Below are 21,003 nucleotides of genomic sequence, written 5' to 3' on the forward strand. Positions count from 1 at the left end.
CACTCCCCCTTTGCCCTGCTGGCCCACATTCCCCTTTCCAGACCCTCTTCCATCTGAATGGCATCGTCTGCAAAACTTGGGCTCACCAGCAAGAGATGAAGAAATTTCACCTCTACATCCCAAGGTCTGGGACTTTTTTTTTGTTTGCATTTGATTTCTGTGTAGGTTTTTGTATTTACATTTCTTAGAGAGTTTCTTTGTGTTAATAGCCCTCTTCCTTCTCTGAGAGCAATAATCATTTTGTTCTCTGCAATGCAATTTTACAGTCAAGCACTTCTGATCTTTTCAAACTTAGCTCTATTTTATATGTGTATTGTTAAAGACTTCTTTATGCCCTTGGTGCTGTGGCGCTTAAGGAGCCCTTTGAGCTTTGTGTGTGGCCATTTTGTTTGTACCTCAGCCTCTTGCTAACCTGATTCTGCCTCCTCTGCTCTTTGGTTGGGTGGAGGGCAGCTTGTAAGTGAAATTGTTAACACTCACTTGATGGGCTTACAGGGTTCCCCGTAGATTCCAGGTGATGATAGTTATGATGTGGACACAGGTAGGTGTAATAGCAGATTTGAACCTATTAAGATCTCGCTCATCTTGGTATTCTTGAAACTTTGCTGAAACTCTAAATCACCTATTAAAAAGACATTTTTGCATTTAGTGTAGAAGGTATAAAGCAGTTTATCATGCTGGAAAATACCAGTCTGAGTTTTACAACAAGATGTTTGAGTCTTACTGTGTGAGGCATATAAGAGAAGTCTGGGGGGAGGAGAAGGGGGATGAAGGCACATTGGTCTTAGTAAAAACTGACCAAATCCACTTTATTCTTCATCTGTGGTGGAGTGTTAGGACAGTGGGTCTATGCTGGAATCTGGATGAGTGGCAAGAATAGACTACAGCCTTCAGGTCCTCCCTAAACTCTGCCCAGGGTGTGTGATCTGAAATAATTTTTCTCAGGTTTCCTGCATGAGGGGAGGAGGCAGTGGGAAGGGAGATTTGTCACCGAAACACACAGCTAGGTACAGGTGATGGAGAGGTGTTGGGTGTGCAAACAGGGTTTTACCAGTCGGACAGCTCCTTAGCCATGGCCCTCCAGTGCCTCCACTGTACTCATCATTCTCCCTGGAAGTTCAGGGATTTTTAAAGAAAAGACCAAACTGTTTTTAATGGCGCCAGAGTGGGTGCCAGAGAGATTGCAGTTTAAAGCCACATGATTAAAAATAAGTTTCTTTAAAGCCCTGAATGCTGTTTATAAAAATAGATGTTGAACATACGGTACAACATAAAAATCCATGTGGTCCTGAAAAAAAAAAAAAAAAAAAAAAAAAAAAAAAAAAAAAAAAAAAGAGAGAGAGAAAGGAAAAAAAAGGAAGAAAAAAAAAAAAAGTAGAAAGCACTTTAGCCTAAACCAGATGTGCAAAAGAGAGCTCCTAAACATATTTTGTATATTTTTTTTTTTTGTGTGTGTGTATGTGTTTGTGTATGTGGGAGATATTTTTGGTTCCTGCTAGGCTTCTTTGCAGCAAAGCCCCTTTCTAGAATTTACTTTCCTTTATTAGAGTTGCAGCTCGGCTTTGTGTGGGCCTCTGGGGGTTTTGGCCAGCCGTTGGCAATTTCTCTCAGACACCCAATTACCCCTGACGTCAATGCCGTCTCTCCCATCTCCCTTGGGTGCCCACATTTTTTCCTTTGTAACACTAATAGCTGACTAGCTAAGTGCCTGTTATTTCCTTGGCAGAAGATTTGATTGTGTTTTGGGCCGGATACTAAATCCAAAAACTATGTAAAAATGTCAATAGGTGAGTGCACATTGATTTCGGTTAGTCACAGTGATATTTGAGCCCCTTTGGGGGCTCTGTCTGGGGAAGTATTTTACAAGAAAGATAATATAACAGAAAATTACTGGAGCTGCACAGGTCTCTGGCGGATTTCTTAGGGGCCTGCTAAGTTTCTGTAGAATCAACAAATGCTTTATTAATCTAAATTTGCGGTTTTGTTCCTGCCTCTCTTCAGACGGCTCGGGCTCGCCGGAGGAGGCTCGGCGGGAGCGGGGCGGCCTGCGGCAGAGCGCGGCCCGGCCGGGGGGCGGCGGGGAGGCCGGGGGCGGCCGCGGGGCCCTCCCCGCCCGGCCGGGCCGAGGGCTGCGGCGGCAGATAACGCGGGGGACGAGGGGTCCCTGCCAGCTGTGCGGGGCCGGCGCTGACTGGGAGCGGCTGATAAGGGCCCCGCGCGGGAGCCAGCCGGCAGCGCCGCTCCGCCAGCGCGCTGCGGGGCCGCGGCTGGCGAGGAAAGTTAAACACAACTGGTCCGGGGGCGGCGGGGAGGGCTGCGCTGGAAGATAATGGTAATTGATTGAATCAAAGTCGCAGAGCAGCCTTGTTTTTTCCTCGCAATTAATTTTTTTTTTTTTTTTCTTTTCTGATTTTCAGACCGAAGTATCCGAAGAGCTCAGGTTGCACCGAGCACGGGCTGCACTAAAAGATAATAAGCACATGCCCTCTTCAGCTTTTTGGGGGAAATTCAGGCCAAGAAATGGCACAATTAAATAAAATGCACCCCCTTAAAGTTATGAGCGCACGGCTCCAAGCTCAGCAGAGCGTGCTCTTAAGGACAGGGAAAATCAATGGCTTTTTCAGGTCGCCAGGTTGTGTGCTCACTGGCTACCAGTGGTGAGCAGTCAATTTTGCCCACAAAGCCAGCAGATAGTGACACCAGAGAAGGGGATTGTCAGGGGGCTGAGTTGCGCAGTGTCCACGCATTGGGCGTTTCTGCAGCCCTTGTTTCTCTCCTGCTTCCCCACAACAACCTCATACCCCGCAGCTCAGGATATGTGTAGAGGAGGACAGAGGTTGATGCCGCTTGTATTTTTGTGTCAGTTGCTTGGCAGGTTTAGTTTAGCCAGTTTGGATCCTTTTCGCCATCAACTTGCCAGGCAGAATTTTTTCTTCTCTTTGAAGGGGATTCCCCCCAATATAGCGTTCAGGAGTAGTAGTATAGTTTGTGTGCCTTGAGTAAATAAAACCTTTTAGTCTTTGGCAATTGCATCTGCAAGCAGTAAAATCTTGTGTCAGCACAGTGTGTAGAGTGCAGGATACCTAATAGCTAGTAAACCTTTTTTAAAAGTCTTCTGCTTGATCAGATATAGTGCTGTATCTTTCCCAGCACATAATTAGTATTGAGGGTGGAAAAGCCTCCCCTGTGGACCATGACACCACAGACCTAAACTGGCATTTTTTCACACATTAGAGTTTTCTTTCTTTAGTGGAGGACATTTCTTTGCTTGTTTTAAAAATCATTCTCTAAGACTTAACAGACTGTATTAGCGTATTGTGTATCTTAAATGAACCTTGTAAGCTCTAGCGGTGTATTCTTCCCATATAGGCAGTGTGTAGGGTGGGCAGGCAAGCAGCATTGTAGTGCCAGAGAGATCAAACGTTGTCTAGGAAAAAACCCCCAACCCTAACCTGGGAAATAAAAATTAACCAACCCACTTTTGCAGTGATTCTGTTGGATGCCATCCTGGAACAAGTGTATGTATCGATGTGCTAGGAAAATGAATGGGCCTTGTTGAGGTAAGACACCGTGGTTTATCTAATCATGAAGAAGTTGGGATTTTCACTAGAGCTCTGTCATGTTTTCCTCAGAATGGCAACAGAAGATTTCTTTATGTGTGGACCAGATTACTGCGATTTCTTCCCAGCTAGTGAGAGGGTGGAACATTTGCTGTCTGTTTGGGCAGGAGCAGAGTATCCAATACCCTATCAAACAGACTAATAGGTCTCCGCTGCTGAAAGAGCTGGTAATCTGCCTTGTCATGACCACTGGTTATAAAAGGGACAAGTCAGCTGTGAAGAAAGATGACTTCCTTGAAGGAACCATGTAAAAACTTTGGCCTAATGCCAGCATAACCATTGCTGATCAACTTTGGCAGGGACATGGCTTAGAGACTCCTTGTGTGGAAAAAAGGATTTTTTTTTTTTTTCTTATAGGCTTGAGTGCCTGCTGGGTTACTGTTGCTGACCTATCCTCTTTGACATTTTGGGTTCCAGTATAATTAAACCCACAACCGTAATGTGGTCTTGTCTCTTTAGCCACTGTGGTATGACTGGCAAGTGACTCTGTCCTTCTCTACCTTAAATACAGCTGGTGAGCTGCTCCTAGGCAGTCAGATGTTTTTAGACTAGAGCAGTGCTTGTTAGCACCCCTTTCATCCTCCTCACAGCCTGGCCAGTGTGCTCAGCCAGTTGGTCTCAGAAGTGCTGACAGCTAAGTGGAAAACAAGTGCCAAAGCAAAAGTACTGTGAGGTCATTTGGATGAGAGTAAAATTCGTGGAAATAAGGTGCACCCACTCAGCACCTGCCCACCTCTGTGCTCCTCCATGCTAAGGCACGTTGCTGCCAGCAGGGCTGCTGCCAGGCTGTGCTGGCATCCAACACTTTGGGCTGAGCCACCAGCCCTGCCTGGGAGGGGCGTGGAGAAAGGACAAAATCAGCTTCTGCTGGAAAGATTTAAAATATTACCCCTGTGCTAAGATGCAACTCTGAGTTTTGGGGTGTGAGCCAGTCTGTAGGGCACTGGCAGTCACAGGCAGCTGGAGGAGCTGGCCTCTCGTGAACCAGCTCCTGAAATGAAAAGGGGGCAGGTTTTAAGCTAAAACCGAAACAAAGAGCAGGGCTGGCTGTGCTCTCCCAGGCCCAGGCGCATTGGTGGCTGGAGGTTTTCCTGTGTTGTGTCACCTCCAGTGCGGGTGCCGGGTGTGAGGCGCAGGCACAGCAGAGCCACCGCAGCAGGACGGACGTGCTGCGCTCCCCATGCTGAGGTGGGACCTGTTCTCCTGCCCCACACACGTGTCTGTGGGGCCAGAGGGGCCGGGGGATGCAGGGGGCGGGCAGGGGGATGGTGAAGGGGAAGGCGAGGTGAGGCAGGGGTCAGTGGTGGGAAGCAGGTGGCTGGCACCGTGTTGGGGACACAGCAGGCCCGGTGCCTCTGAGGACGGAGGGAAGGGGGCTGTGGGACAGCCCAAAAATACCAGGGTGAGTTAAGATACCTCAAAGACACCTTCTCAATAGTTTGCTGGGAAACAGACTTCTGTGCTTGTTTTGCCACATCCTATCTTTTAAATGTACAGTGAGAGATAAAGGACACACTAGAGGAAGAGCTGGGTGAACTCAAAGCGGTGAAGGTTGGAGAGTTGTAACAGGATAGCAGCTGCTTGGAAGGTGGCAGCGAGAGAGGAAATACCAGCATGGGGGGAGCAGAAAAGGGAAGAATGGAGAGGGAACCATCACCAAAATGGTTTCTATCCCTCTGTTAAGAACTTGGGACATTGTGAGGGAAACAACTCCTGCTTTTCCTGGAGCATTTCCTTTTCCCTACATTTGTACAGGCCTGTGTGTCCTTGGAGCCCAGGTCTTTTTCCTTTCTTGGGTGTGTGTTACACTTATTACCAATGTGTCACTAAGGTATTAGTGTGGTTTTCAGGTGACTGCTGTGACAATGGGGTTGTTCTTGCCATATGATTCACAGAGCTTGGCTCAAGTCACAGCCAGAACACTACACCTGCCCTGGAGAGTAAAAGGAAATTCATCAGGTTGTTTTAAGTTGATTCTGTGGAAGCATGCAGGAATATATCCAAGTTAAACTCAAAGGGAAATTATCAGATTGGCTGCAGATTTCATCAGTTTTATAGTTGCATTAGGAGTCTCACATCAAACTTTAAAAATGTTTTAGAATTGAAAAACTTAAAGATTTTGAGAAAATTTGTCACACAAAAATGATCCATATGACTTATGTATCTCATACAGGACAGGTAGGCAAGTTCAAGTAAGGCATCAGTTACTTTATGTTGAGATAGCCATGTGAACATAAGCACTGGAGCAGTGTGAATAGCCATTAAGAAGTATCGGAGTTCTGCTTTGTCTTTTAGTTAGATGCAAGTGTGCAGGAGACCTGTGAAATTGCTCTTTCAGCTCTGGTAGTACCAGGTTTAAGGAGTGTTAGCTGAGCAATAGTGCCTTTCTGAAGCACATAATCTTTAACATTTTCCCCTTAATCTTTGAATGTGCATTAAATTCACCTAGGTCTTCTTGTAATTTTGACAGTTTTTAGTTTTGGGATTTTCTTCCAGATCTTCGTTATGTGGGTGGCAGTCTCTCCACTGCCTTGCATTGATGCTTTCTTTTACATTGCTTTTCTATTGCCCCCCATTGTCCCTGGTCTTGGGTTCACAGAGCTGGTTGACAAAGCAGTTGGCAAGGAAAGTGAATGACTTCAGGGAGGGATAGACTTGTGTGCTCTGGCCGTGGAGATGACAGAAATGTAGAAAGGATGGAAAGAGGGTAAGCGGGGTCTTCCAATCGGAGAATCTAATGGATTGTGTTCTATAGGAAAGTTAGAGTAACAGGACTGGAAATGGGGGCAGAGGATTTGAGTCAGGATAGGAGCTGCCAAGAGGAAGATGAGAAATGTAAAAAAAGCACAAGGAGAGAAGAAAGGGAAGAGACTGGTGAAAGGTAGAGTGGATCTGGAAGCAGCACCTAAGAAGTGAAACACACAAGCTAACATTGTTGACTCAGAAGGAGTGGGAAGTGTAAGATGAAATTAACAACTTCAGCAGAGGATAATATCTTCCACTCTTAAAAAAGTCCAAGACTTTGTAGAAGGAAGAAATGCATCTACTTGATTTTACTTTCCTGCTCTTTTGGCTAGGCAGTTCTGCTTTCTTTTCCAGCATTGGTGGCTGTCTCATGATTTCCCTGAAACATTGTCATAGAAATAGACACAGAAAGCAAATGTCCTGCTTCTAGGAAGCATGGTCAGGTAGTATCTTCTCTACCCAGTGAGAGATGGTCTTCCAGTAGCTAGCCTGTAAGAGAAATACTAAAAAAAATTGAAAATGACTGGTGACTTTCCTCTAGTAGCGCAAAAAAAAAAAAAAAAAAAAAGGACTTTGAGAAACAGTTTATATAGAGGTAATCTCTGTATGTCCTTTCCAAACTAAATTACTCTGATTGAACCTTCTGAGGAAAAAGGTGAAGTTCAAGTTTTGTTTCTGGTGCAGGTTGAAAAGGCTTAATGTTCTAGCAAAGTTAGATGAGAACCAGGTGATTGACTTCCACAGGCAAAATAAGAATTCCACAATCCCAACAGCAAATGTTGCTTGAGTTCCTGGGTAAATAACTCAATCAGCTCTGCAAGATGCCCTTCTCTTTGGTTAGAGTCAGTTAGGATGTCCCTCCCTTTGCAGGAATACCCATGGGTTTCCGGAAGGTGAGACAGGAAAAGGCACACATGCTCCTAGTGACGGCAGCTTGAGCTCATTACTCTGATTTTTAGATATGCTGGCATTGTCTCAATAGCCTGCATTCACAATTATGGCCTTTCCAGACTATTTATCTAGGAGAGAATGTGTGCTCAGCCTGCTCCAGCTATGTCTGAGCACGGCTTGGGCAGCACCAGCATTGGACTCTCAAATATGAAAAGGCAAGACACAAAGTGCAGGTAGCTCTCCATGCAGATCTTTAACTTCTACCAGTCCTGTTGGTGATCCCACTGGCTCCTGAGGTTGTTTGAACAAATGCATCAAAAATAATTGAACAATTAGTAAATTATTCCCTTCCATGAATGAGCATGTTATTTTTTCTAATGAGATAAAAGAATATGAGTCTTATTCTGCACCATCCTTATTAGTTTGCACTCCAATTAATTCTTTAATGCTAATTTATCTTGGAGTGTTTTGGAAGACTTCTCAGCATCTACCAGTGCATTTTGTGGGACAGTCTATGGAAAGGACAGAACATTTGCTGAAGAGCCTTTACTGTATTTTCCCATTAGAATTCTCTACTCACTGCTAAGGTTTCAAGAAGCTTTGAGTGAGCTGGTTGAGCCTCCTTTTGAACCCATCATGGATTTTTCTTTGTATTTTATTTCCTTTAAAGATTATTTCCTTCCTTATGGCAACCACCTTTTGCCAAATGAGTAAGGCACTACAGTTCTTCCCAGCTTTTGCCCCATTACCACCTTCTAAAAAGACTGCAGTGGCTGTATGACCACATCTCAGATTTTTCCCAGAGGGATCTCTGATTTCTTTTCAATCAGTTCCTTTAATTGACCATGTTTATTTCCCTAGCCCTTGTGGCTCCCTGAGTGCAGCTATTCGTCAGAAGCTGGATCTTAAGCATCCTTTTCATGTTTTACCTGGAGAATTTCTTAAACCATCTCATCTGTTCTTGGCATTTGGGGCTAAGCCCAGAAGGGAAGCTCTCTCAATCAAAAGGCTATCTAAATGGATAATGTGATACTTTGAGACCTGTAACAAGGAGGCAAATGTCCCAGTCCCACTGCTCCCGTGCTGATCCCACCAGAGCTACCGTAGCTTTGAAGGCTTGTTTGGGCAAGGTTCCCAACGCGGATGTTTGCAAGACAGCTAACTGGAACTTGGTACATGTACCTAGCATGCTGCTTAGATGTGGAACCTAGGCATGATGCCCGTTTTGGAAAGCAGCTTTGTAGTCTATATCTGCTTAATTTAGTCCTCAGCTGGCCTCCTGAGATTGGCTGTTTGCTGCATGCTAGTGTCCAAGGGCAGGAAGCGATGGAGGGAACTTTCATCAGAAAGAAGATGAAGTAACTTGGCACTCACTGGAGTTTGGAAGCTAAATTGCCTCTTAAAAGATCATCTTTACTGCTTGTCTAAGGAGTTTCCAAGCTGTGAATAGGATGGGAAGAAGGATGCCTTTATATCCTGCGTTCACCTTTTCTAGATGTTGTCTTGGTGACGTGATCTTCCTTCTTCAAAGTCTATAAAATCTGTTTGAATGCTTTTCATGCTCTAGTTTGGCATACAGCATAACCCAAGCAAACTGACCTGAGACAGGAATGCATTTTCCTCTTCAGTGACTTCTGTCTGTGTCCACTGCTAGCATCTATATTAGCAAATACAATTTCTTGGGAACATCCCAGAGCTTTTCTTTTCCAGAATATTTTTAACAGTGTAAAGCACTGTTATTTCCTAGAAAGTTTGGTCGGCTTCTACCTCATCAATTTTTGAACCCCTTTTCTATTACTTCCTTATGACATGTTTTATTCTGTCTTTTTAAAAATAAACATTCAGGGATTGGACTAGATGCTCTCCAGAGGTCTCTTCCAACCTTGGCTATTCTGTGATTCCGTGAAACATAAGTCGGGAGTAATTAGAGAGAAATGCACCACATTTGAAATATAAATAGGTGTCACTATAGTCAATGGTCAAATATCTGAATTTTAATCTTGAGGGGTGAGTTAAATAAAAAGAGATACTTTTAAATAACTTAACATTGTCTTAATTATCCATGAAAGGTAAATCTGAACATTTGACTTCATTGCAATAATACAGCTAGTTTAAATTTTTATTATTTTTAACCCTGCAACCAGCAGGCTGGAGTAAGTTATTTGCAGCGTATTTTTAAAGTCCATATCAAAATATTAGCCATAACTGTCTGCTGTGTATAAAAAAAAAAAGGAGGGGGTGTATATGTTTGAAGTTTAATCATGCTTCTACTTATGCTCAGTCCCAGAGCAATCCTTTTTTCTGCTGCTGAGCTCAAACAGCTAGTAGCCAGGTTTGATCTGCTGCCCCATGGAGCAGTGCCCTATGTGAATTTGAAGTTTTCTCAACCCGGGAGGCCTGCAAATAAAGACTAGCCTCAGGTAGCCAAAACTCTCCTTCCCAAAGCAGCTCCCCGGGCGCTGCCTGGAGCAGTCCTCCTGAAATTGTTTCAGGCCATTGCTACAGACTATATCTACTACTGCCCCTCTTACCCCTCCTTCCCTCTCCTCCTCCTGGCATAAGGGAGGAGTTTTGGAGTCCAGGAGTCCTATTTGACTTTAATAAAATGAAGAAAAAAAATTAAAAAATAAAAAGCAGAGCAGTTTGTAGGGAACTGGCAGAGACTGTGGAAACAGGAGCCACAGCAAGACAAAACCCAGTGGCCTTCAAAACTTTTTTCCCTTCTTTCTCACCACATGACTTGGAGGATGTGGACAGTAATTAAAGGACCCCCTAGCTCTTCATTTTCTGTGCCTGGTCCTTTGATCTGGTTCGTGTCGGGTAGCTATTTTCATTGTTCCTGTCTTTTCTTTTATTCTCACCCAGCCCCTTTGATGTGAGCAATGATGATCTTTAATTCCAAAATAGGAGATGGGCAGGATAGCAGTACTGGCCTTATATAATGCATCTTTCACATCTTATTTTTAAACTTGAGCATAATAGGTGTAAGTCAGAGCCTGGGGAGCATTAACCCTTTCCATGCAGGGGAACAGCCTATCGCTTTTGGTAACATCAGTCAGGTTAATCTTCTGTAGATGCCTACAGATGAGCTTGTGAAAAAGATTATTATTATTATTATTATTTTCCTGCAAATATGATGGATCTCAAAATATAATCTGGAGGGAGTTTTTCCTAATTGTTCCCATGTGGGAAAAATGTGCTGAGAAAGAACAGTAAAGCTAATGCAGTTATTCTGACTGGCTTCACTTGGCAGCACAGTGGGAGTGAAGCATACTGTTTATTAGTGTATGTTAATAAACTATAAGGGACAAGCTGCAGGTGGTGGTTTATAAACTGTTAGCTCAGGTAAGATAGATGACAATATGGAGGTTATTAGTAACATTAGCAGGAGAGAAGGGCTGGAGGTTCTTAATGTTGTCCTGAAATCATAGAAGCCAGGTGTGTCTCTGTGTGCAGCCTCTTCCTCACTGGATGCATGTAGCTGCACTCCAGCCAGGGTGGGTGGCACTGGGGCTGGAGCACCATCAGATATGGCATGTGCAGGAACCCTTTGCCAGCCACCTGGGGGGACACTCCCCTGCCAGGCTGCGTGGGGTGGCACGTGTGACACCTCTGTGCCACGCTTGGGAGGGTGGTACATCCCTGTGCCATGCTTTGGAGGGTGTCACACCCCCGTTCCACACCTTGGAGGGTGGCACATGTGACCCCCCCGTGCCATGCTTTGGAGGGTGTCACACCCCCGTGCCACGCCTTGGAGGCTGGCACATGTGATCCCCCTGTGCCACGCTTTGGAGGGTGTCACACCGCCGTGCCATGCCTTGGAGGGTGGCACATGTGATCTCCCTGTGCCATGCTTTGGAGGGTGTCACACCGCCGTGCCACGCCTTGGAGGGTGGCACATGTGATCTCCCGGTGCCATGCTTTGGAGGGTGTCACACCGCCGTGCCATGCCTTGGAGGGTGGCACATGTGATCTCCCTGTGCCATGCTTTGGAGGGTGTCACACCGCCGTGCCACCCCTTGGAGGGTGGCACATGTGATCTCCCTGTGCCATGCTTTGGAGGGTGTCACACCGCCGTGCCACGCCTTGGAGGGTGGCACATGTGATCTCCCTGTGCCATGCTTTGGAGGGTGTCACACCGCCGTGCCACGCCTTGGAGGGTGTCAGGCTCGCGGAGGGCAGCACAATGGCCCCGTGTCGCTGCTGTGGGGGAGCCCCCCGTGCGCAGCCCCAGGCAGGCAGGTGGTGCTGGCGGAGCCCCTGCCCGCGGTGTCCCCGGGGAGCTCCGCATTACCGCGGTCCCCATCTGCCTCGGCAGCACCTCCTCCCTCCGGGCCCCAGCAACAATGGCTCTGCTGCCGCTGCTGCACCCTGCCCGAGCCGGCCCGCTGACATTTGCGGGGTTCAGCCGTCACAGCACAATCCGCTCGGGAAATGCAGCTGTAATTGTAAATAGGGAGCCCAGAATTTTCTAACTTTGGGTCTTGAGGCGCCCGCGCCGTGGAAGGGGGAGCTCAGCTTTTCCCAGAGCCTTTCATTTTAGTAGGATTTGCGACAGTCTGAAAATTTGGAAAACTGTAGGTCTGCTGCTAAGCCACTGATTAATGTTTGAACATCATGTCACTGGTTTTTGTGTTCAGAAGAAGACCTAAACGGGCACAAATTAGAAATAAAATCCCAACATTTTCCTGGTAGAATTAATTGGAGGTAAAATATAACAAATTGTCAGTAAGAAATAACAAAGAAGCAGTGAGGATAACAAAGACTAAGTGTGGTAATGGACAGAGGCAGCTTGATGAGTCTGATTATGTTTTAGTTTAAAGCCTGCCTTTTTCTTTTCATTCACAAAATATATATGCATAAGTAGCTTTATGTCTGAAACAATTTATACCTTCATGACACCTGCTCTTTTAGGGACATAAAATGTGTATTATGTTTGTGTAGTTCTTAAAATAACAGCTGTTTATTAGATAACTTTCAGGGTGATTCTTATGGTCCTGGGTCAGCAAAGTAGTTCAGCAGATGCCCAATTTGAACACGTGATGAGACACGTAGGCTTTTCAGCCTGCACTTGCTTAAGTCTGAGCACACACTTAAATAGTTTACTGAATAGGGGCCAAGACTAGATGTAGTGAATACCTATAACTAACTTTGTTATGTGCTTTTAAATGTCCCACTTGAATATTATTTGGGCTGAACTTCTGTGTGTCTGTGTCTGTGTCTTGTAGACTTCTTTTTAATTATTTTATTTTATATTTTTAAATGCATTCTGTTAGGCATGGAGGAAGAATTCTCTTCCAGTTCTTCCAGTACAGTTGGTCTTTAGTACCAGTGGTTTTGTAGGTGGGGTGCTTTAAGGAAATAAGGGAAGGAACGGTTGTAGAAAGGAATAATATTTCACTGGAGTAGCTTCTAGAGTTGGAAAAAGTAGACACACTTCTGAGACCTGGCAAAGGGACGTGGAACCTATAATCTTGTCCACTTTTTCCAACTATATCAGCTAATCTATTAATAGAAGCTTATAGGGCGATGTAATTTCTTTTTTTAGACAGAGAAAACAAACATTGAAACTGCAAAGGGGAAAATTGGCACCAATACCTTCCTCAATGAGTACTAGGGCCCTTTCTTCACTTGGGAAGGAGAAAAAAATCCCTCTTTCTAAAGCAACCCTGTTTTAAGGGCTCAAGCACGCCCAGATAGCCTCTAGTTAGGTTTCAGCAGTCTAATGAAGCCTGCCTTTTTTGTGATTTCACTGCACATACTCCCTGCCTGCCTTGATTGGCAGCTGGGTAGCAGACCTCTGCAGCTGTGACAATTTGCCTGAGGGAGACTGTAAGTGTCTCATTGAAACTTGCATTGTAAAATCCTCCAAAATGCCTCCCATAATATTAGGCACAGGAGAAAAACACAGGTGTGAAAAACTTTCACAGATCCCCTGAGTTCAATGTCTCTTGGCAGCTTTGGTGGATTCAGTGTTATAATATAAATTTTAAACTTGCTCTTGCAAAGCAGAAGTTGCTCCGTCTTCTGTCACAAGAAGTGGTGAAAACCAGCAGCGCTTGTACCGCGCTTGCCTTTCCAGGGCGATGAGGATTGGTTATCCATGGGTGAAACCTGTCTCCCTGCTCTAGCTCGGCAGCATATTCCAGCACAGAGAGGATGCAGGTGTCCCTGCTGCTGGGGCATCTCGCTGGCACAGCAGAGTTTTAGGGGCTCCTGTTTTCCCAGTGAAGGCATGGTTGCATCCTGTCCAAAAATGAGCGCTTGTTGATTGATTCTGCTTCCAGTGAAGGAGGGATTTGAAAACCTAAGAGGTGCCTCCATGAAATCAACCTTCCTATATATTTATGTACAATCATTTTTTCTTCCACTGGTTAAGTAGCTTAATGTACTCCTCACTGGCAGATAGGTGACATTCAGCATTGCCAGCATGACTGGAAGATGAATCTCAGCTTCTGAGTGCCTGATCCTTTTGCTGGTGTGTTTGTTCCCAACTGCTTGCCTATGTGTTACAGCAACTTTCCTTCTTACATTTGCCATAAAGTAATCTCAATATGACTTCAGCCTTAAGATCTGGCACTTCAACGGTCTCAGTAGGTTCAACACAATATTCAGGAATTAAAGTTCTGAAGAAATGCAAGCAGCTAAATTTAGACTTAAGAAATGTGCCTGATTTGAGTGAGCTGTGAGTATGCTGATACATGGAAGTTTCCCTGCAAGCCAGCCAGACTTTATTTGTTGCTTAAAGGGAGGAGATTTTAGTTAAGTTGGAACATTTTATTTGCTTTCTTGAATTGTTTTTGATTAGTGACTGAGTGCAAGGTTAAGCTTTAATAACATATCCATTGTAATAAAATCATGCTGGTGAGTGATACATGTGGCTAAAAAAGATTTAGATACACTAGTCTGGTAAACTAATACAATTTGGAAATGCTCTGGAAATAAGCACATAAAATAAGAACCAAAGGCAAATTTAAAGATTTTTTTTAACCCTTTCTGGGGCTAAGATTTTTGTGGCCTGTTCTGGCAAGCTGGATGAACAAGGCAGCATGGCTGCAGCCTTGATAAAAGAGAAACGGTTTTGAATTTAGTAATGAAAAGTGTTAATGCATCACTGAGTTTCTGCTGCGGGGAACTAGTGACAGATCCAGTGACTAGTTAAAGCTGAAAATAATGAATCTCAAATTCAAATGACATTCAAAAGTTTCATGAGGGACTCAGTACTTTTCACCTTCTCTTCTGAACTACAAACTTTGGTCAGTTCAAGACAAATCAATGATGCTGTAATATGTAGATTTTGTGAGTTGGTAGTTGCAGTAGGGCGGAGGTTTTAGTTTCAGATTTTTATCAGGGTTTTCTGCTCTCGGTGCTTTCCACAGACTGTCCTAAGAGCCATGAAACTTGTGCTGATGTATAGTGATTCAATGTACTGTAAACTACACAAGAGGGCTCAGTTTCATGGATGTCTGAAGCTTTTGTGTCAATGTTTTTAGTGGTGTCAATTGAGAAGCTGAACTCAAAGTTCAGTTGAGCATTTGGGGTATCAATTGAAAGCTCAATTTGAGTTAGTTGCTTGTTGAGGCTGGTTCATTTCACTGGAACGTTTTAAACAAACTTTTCGAAGCAGTTCAGTATTTTGTTTCTTAGTTCATGGATGGGGAAACTGAGGCACGAAGCTATGGAGTTTCTTACCTTTCTAATGCAGCTGGGAATGTTAACAGAACATGGAGCCTTCAGACAGTGCTGCTGATGTGTTATTGACTGCTGTGTACCGCTCCTTGTCATGCAGGGAGTCTAGTTTGTCAAAGGAAAGGCGTTTTGTCTCATCATTGAGGAAGGAAATGGATTTAAATGTCAAAGGTTGGGACGGCCATTGTCTTCCCTTTTATGGCAGTGAATGTGTCATGTTCCTCTGCTTACCAAATAAATAAATGAAACTATAAAGGAAATGGTAGTTTTGGAAAAAAAACAAACCAACCCAGCACTGTAATCCAGAGCATCTGTTTTCTACTGTATTTTTTCCCCTGGTCTCTTTTTATAATTTACATCCAAAGCATGAAGTGACAGAATTTGGCAGACTCAGATCTGTACAGTAGAGCTTAATGGTTTTGTAGCAGGGAATAAATAAAGCCCCTCAAGCCTGCTTAGTTCTCACCCATGCACGTGAGCAGGGAGTGGGGGAAGGAGTGTCGTATTTTTCTTGGAAAAAGACCTTTTCGGTTTCTCCTAATCTGGCACCTGGAGGTCCAGCTGTGCTGGCTTGAGGCTGTGTGTAGCCTTGTGCATGGGAAAGATGATGGACAGGCCGCCGTAGAAGTTGAAATGTTTCACGTCTCTACAGGCAATATGTATAGCTATATTTGTGAATAGTGGCGGTGCACAACTGGAGGTGGAATTACTTTTCAAACCATGATTTGCCAATAGCGCTACAGTCTGGGCTGCTTTCTGTTGCGATTTCTGGGGAGGGCCAGCAGCGCGTGGATTTTCCAGCTTCGCTTGCTCGTGCTACAGCAGCCATGGAGCCTCTGTGCCTGCCATCATTGCTTCCTGTCTCCATGAGCTGACCGTAAATTATTTTTCCTGGTTTGTGCTCTGCACAGGGTCTGAAATTGTGTCACTCTGGTTATGTTTGGCTTGGTCTTGTGCTAATTTATACCAGTTTCTACTTCAATATATTTCCAATTGGCTTAATTCAATGGCAGTATTTCTAATTTAATAATTTGTGTTTAAGTAAGAGTATTGGATTCATTACTCCTAACAGTTTAGTAATCTTGATTTATTTTTGTTCTTCAGTCACACAAATGCCAAGGTTAATTTGCTCTTAAATACTTGATTTTCTAGGACATAAAATGATTCCATATTTAAAGAAGAAAATAGAGGACAGTTTTATTCTGCAAAGTGTCTAGGTTGGGTGATGGTGGGTTTTGTCTGTTTGGATTACAGAACTTAGAAATTGCTGGGTTAATATTTGAGAACTGAAAGATTTAATTTGCCCTCACTGGTACTCTTGAATCCTCTGGATTCCTCAGCTGTGGATTGGGAGCTGATATGGAGTAGCACATACTTGGCCCAAAATGTTTCCAGTGCCCCTAGTAATAAGTGATTTTAATGGAAGACTTTTCACAGCAGAGGACTCAGAGATAAAGTCTGTGCTTTAATAAAGATGCTATGTCTCCACAGTGTACATTAGTCAGTGAGTTAAACAAGCATCAACATTAAAACAGACATTATCCCCTGCAGTGTATTTTCTTAGTGCTTTGTCCATTACAGCTCTCAAATGGTGATGTTTCTAGTCCTTCCTGTTGGAAACATCTCTTTTCTAACATTTATTGTGGGTATTTTCCCAGTGTCTAGCGTAAAATTGTGCTTTCTTCTCTCCTCCTGCCCTCCCTAAATGCTCAGTGGAATGCAGTGATGGTGTTTACCATACGTGAGCCCCTTGGAAGCAGTTCCTGCACCTTCCTTAGCTGTTCTTTAACAAAGATACATATAACCAGACCTTTTAACCTTTCCTCATAAATCAGTCCATCCAGCTCATTAATCACTTCTGTTGCCTTCTTCTAAATTCTCTCCAATTTGTCATCCTCCTGTGGCTGGGGACAGCTGGGTGACCGCAGCCCTTCACAGAGGTTCAGTACCAGCCCACTGCACCCAGAGATCAGGATTGTTTGTTTTGTCCCTCTTTCCTTTTGCTTCATTCCCAGTCAGAATACATCTCCTACCCACTCTGCATAATCGTTTCTTTAAAACATTTATGGAGATAATTTGCAGTCTTACAGACCCTCTATCATTCTCTGATGTCGAGTTAGCAGAGCTTGAAAGAGCAAAGGATTGAACGTGACACTTTGTGTCTCTCCCTCCCTTCTTTCCCCTTCTCCCCATCCCAGAATAAACAACACAGCTTTTCATTTGGTGCATATGGTCATATTGAATGAATGTGAGGAAAGAGGTAGCATTAGAGAGGAAAAAAAGATGCTGAAAATATAATTGCCTAATTGTGAATCCTAGGTAGTGCAGGCAGCAGGGGCGGCCCTGACTGGAAGAAATCAGAGGGTCACTAATTCATACTGCCAACATCCTAATTAGCTGTGCAAATGTAATGTTTATATTGTTGGGGATGGATTACAATATCCATTGTAGAATGGAAAGAAATAAATGAATTGTGTCAGTGGAGCTATGTAGAAAACACTCCTGCCACCCCATTAAACCATGAGAAGTAGCTTAGCTGCTAAAAAAAGTTTGTTTTCAGGCTGATGCGCAAGTCTAATTGGGTTTCCAAAGAAAGGAACATGTTTTAATTATTAATTAGAAATCAGAGGAGTAAAAGAGTGGAAATCTGCTTCAGCTGGAGGTTTTGCTCAATGCTGGATTTCTCCTTAATAAGCTGAAACATTCCAGGCCTGCCTTAGTTAGCGGTTGGGTGCAGTGGCTTTACTCGGGGGGTAGACATCTTAATGCTCATGTAATTATCATGTAATTATTTTGTAATGTGGGATCAAAATTTTGCATAGATGGCATTCTTTCACTGAACTTGAAAAATAAAAAAGTTGTATTCATTAATGCAGTGATTCAGTCATTTTGGTCTGAGAAGCAGGGTTCCCTCATCCCCCTCCCTCTCTCCTTAAGACACAAATATTTTGAAACGGTTTTAGAGACGGTGACCTCAAGATGAATAGAATTATTTAATTTAGATTTTGTTGAATATTTATCAGATTTCTTGTTGGTAATACTGCCTTTCAACAGAAGTGTCAAGTGGGTTGCAATTATCATCAAAGCTGATAGGTACAAATAAGCAATGATCCTGTCTGCTAACACAGGGTGTGCAGGTTCATAAAGGGGAATTCTTGTGGAAGTGCTTTCTCTCTATGAATTTTCCTCCCTGTTGCCATTGAACTTCTGGAATCAAAGTTGTTAAAGACTGATAGGCTTTGTCAGAAGATGTTAAGTGGATTATGGCCCATCATAATAAATATTCCCTATGGAGAGACAGGGTATGTTCTCATGAACAGAGAGTATGGAGCTGCCTCTTTTGACTTGTGCTTTCTAGTGCCTGGAAGTGCTCTTGAGCAGAGTTCTGCTCTGTTTACAACTGCACACAGCTTGTCTGAACAGATGAAAATGTTATTGGGGCAGTGCCGTAGCTCTTATGGCTGGAAAACACTGACAGCCTGGATCCAAGCTGAATCACAAGTTAAACCTGACAAGTTAAAGGACATAGCTGCTGGCTCCTGAGTTGCCAGATGTTTGTAGATCCATGTGTGTCTTAAGGAGAGCTAGCCATTAAATGTCTCAGCTTTAATAGGAAAAGGGGACGGGGAAGAAGAGCATATGACTCCATATGGCTCCCTCAGTGTGGCAGTAAATCCTTGTGTTAGTGGGGTGCAACTGTGAGGAAGTACAGAGCTGTCTCCTGATGCTGCTGTTTCATAGCAAAAAATCCATGGACGAGATGGGGAGGATATAGCTAATGTGGAGTAGATGGCTTCCTTTGGGGTTATGGCTTCCATGAACTTGTAGATGCGACATTATAATAAAATATCTGACTTAACGGAACAACCGTTAAGAACATTTAAATTGGCCTTTCTTCATGCGTCTGCTGAAATTATTATGTTTGAAAATGTTTGGCTTGTGTTCATAAAAGAAGTAAAATGTCCTAATTGTGGGCCATTTAACACCTGTTTCTGCCTATAAGACTCAATATACCTTTTCCAAAACCTTGTTTTAAGAAGGAAAGAGATAGTTTCTTAGTTGCTCTTTATCAAATAGCTGCATTGTGCTGTCCTACCCCTTCTCTATTGTTTATTTATGTGATGTTTAGTTGTAAAGGATTTGACAAAGATAGATACCAGTATCAAGAAGGGACTATGATTTGTGTTGCTACCAAGAGCTACTTCTGCTTGTTTGAATTGTACGGTAGCTTTGGTCCCCCTTCCCTACTTACAAAGTTTTCCCTATTGTCAAAAAGTAAACCACCTTCATGACTTGTATTTTCCCAGCAGAAGTCAGGTTAAGCTTCATACTGTAGCAGAATTAACAAGTAATTAAGAATAACAAGCAATTGTGATTAAAAACTCAAAAGAAAACCTTCACTTTCAAGGGGCCATATGTTGGTAAAAATGCTCTGCAGCTGAACCATATGGATGGGTGGAATGTGGGATCTCCTGCACATTGGGAGGAGGTCGTAATAATTTGTGACTTGACATATTATTGCCATGTTTCCTTTTGATCATGCCAGACATCCGCAGGTCTCTGTCACATCCTTGTAGGAGAATGAACATGGGTCTCTGCAAGCTAAGTATCTTAGGTTCAGAGTTAAAAGCAAGTGTGCTTCTAATTAAAACAAGACCAGCTTCTAACAGAAGTTGCCTTGGTCAGATGACAGAGTCAATGATCCTGTCCCCTCCCCTCTCTTGCCAGAACCGATAAACAGTCCCAAGTACCATTTTGAAGGCTGTTTTCCAAAGTGTCTGGCAAATGCTTCATGTCAAGACATCCATCTTTTCCCTGTGTGGGCAAAGAAAAAGTCCAACTGACTCGTATGGTCACACTAAGAAGGCAAAACACACCATCCAGTAAAATGCTCTAGCTTCAAAAGTGGAACTGGTCCTTTCTTTTGTGGAGGCTGCTTTATCCCTTTGTGAAAAAGGAAGCACAAAGTGCTGCTGTGGTGCAGTAATAGAGATGTATGTGAAACCATGGATAGTCTTTAATCAACTTCATCAGCTTCATGGAGACCTTGCAACAGGGTTTTTAGGCTGGGATTTGTAGAAGAGTACACAGTGGTATCTTAGAAAGGGACATCATGAGGCCTCGTGTGTGTGTGAAGGGACTGCTGCCAGTGGCATCTAATCTCTTGAATATATGTTTTGCACAGCCTTGGTAGTTTCTTCACCCACTGCAACTTCAGGAAGCTCATCTGGTTGTGTGGGAGAGGATGTGATTAGCAGCAGTGGCATGTGCCTAGCACTGCTCTGTGATTTCCAGAGGTACTTGTGAGATGCCTGAAGGGTATTTACGTTCATGTTGCCATTTTCAGTAATCAACTCTTATTGATTTTTTCACAAGAAATCAAAATTATTTTGTAGGAAAATATTATGGAGGTTTCTCTTTGATTGATGGATTTTTGATTTCTAAAACTTGCAGAAACTGAAAAGCTTTTGTACTTTTTTGCCCCCTGTGCTTTAGCACACACATAAACCTGTCTTTGAACTAGTCTGGGAAGTGTTTGACATGGAACATTTACTGATACATTGTTTTTCTTCCTAAGCCGCGAGTGGAACAACTTGCTGCTTCCTTCTTGCAGGAAAAGGCTGGCCCACCTCAATCACCCTTAGCACCAGCAAACCCCAGCACAGCCGAAATAACCTCCATATCTAACTTGCATGCACGCAGCATCAAGTTTGGGAGGTCAGTAGTATATGGTTTGTAAGTTCTTGTATTACACGTTATCAGTAGAAATGTTTTTAATGGAATGAAGAGTCAAACACAAGCAATAAATTCAGGTCCTATAGGTATGGATTTAGGTATTGTTTAGCCTTCCTTAGTTTAGGGAGGCTTTTGCAGGCAGCTGCCCTGCAGTGGGCTAAAGCTGGCTGGCTGCCAGATGCCCACCCAGCTGCTCTCTCCCTCCTCTGCCTCAAGAGGACTGGCAGAGAAAGTAAGATGAAAACGCTGAGTCGACATAAAGACAGGGAGATGGCTCAGCAGTTACTGTCATGGGCAGAACAGACTCGATTTGAGGGAAACG

At 43.7% G+C, this 21,003-nt stretch overlaps 1 protein-coding gene across 6 annotated transcripts in view; it reads left to right on the plus strand.

Moving 5' to 3' along the window:
* The window catches only part of ZNF423 (zinc finger protein 423), a 226,238-nt gene that overhangs the window by 88,512 nt on the left and 116,723 nt on the right, over positions 1-21,003 (plus strand). The window contains exons 1-2 of one of the 6 annotated variants that reach the window (XM_040075310.2): positions 1,695-1,787; positions 2,418-3,560. The exons of 3 other annotated variants lie outside the window; for them this stretch is intronic. The gene's annotated coding sequence lies outside the window, so the exon portion shown is untranslated. Of the gene's footprint in view, positions 1-1,694; positions 1,788-2,217; positions 2,333-2,417; positions 3,561-4,741; positions 4,809-21,003 lie in introns of those variants that run through there. 2 more of the 6 variants (XM_040075311.1, XM_040075312.2) reach the window with 2 other exon arrangements.

This window comes from Hirundo rustica, chromosome 11 (genome assembly GCF_015227805.2).
Source record: "Hirundo rustica isolate bHirRus1 chromosome 11, bHirRus1.pri.v3, whole genome shotgun sequence".
Classification (NCBI taxonomy): Eukaryota; Metazoa; Chordata; class Aves; order Passeriformes; family Hirundinidae; genus Hirundo; species Hirundo rustica.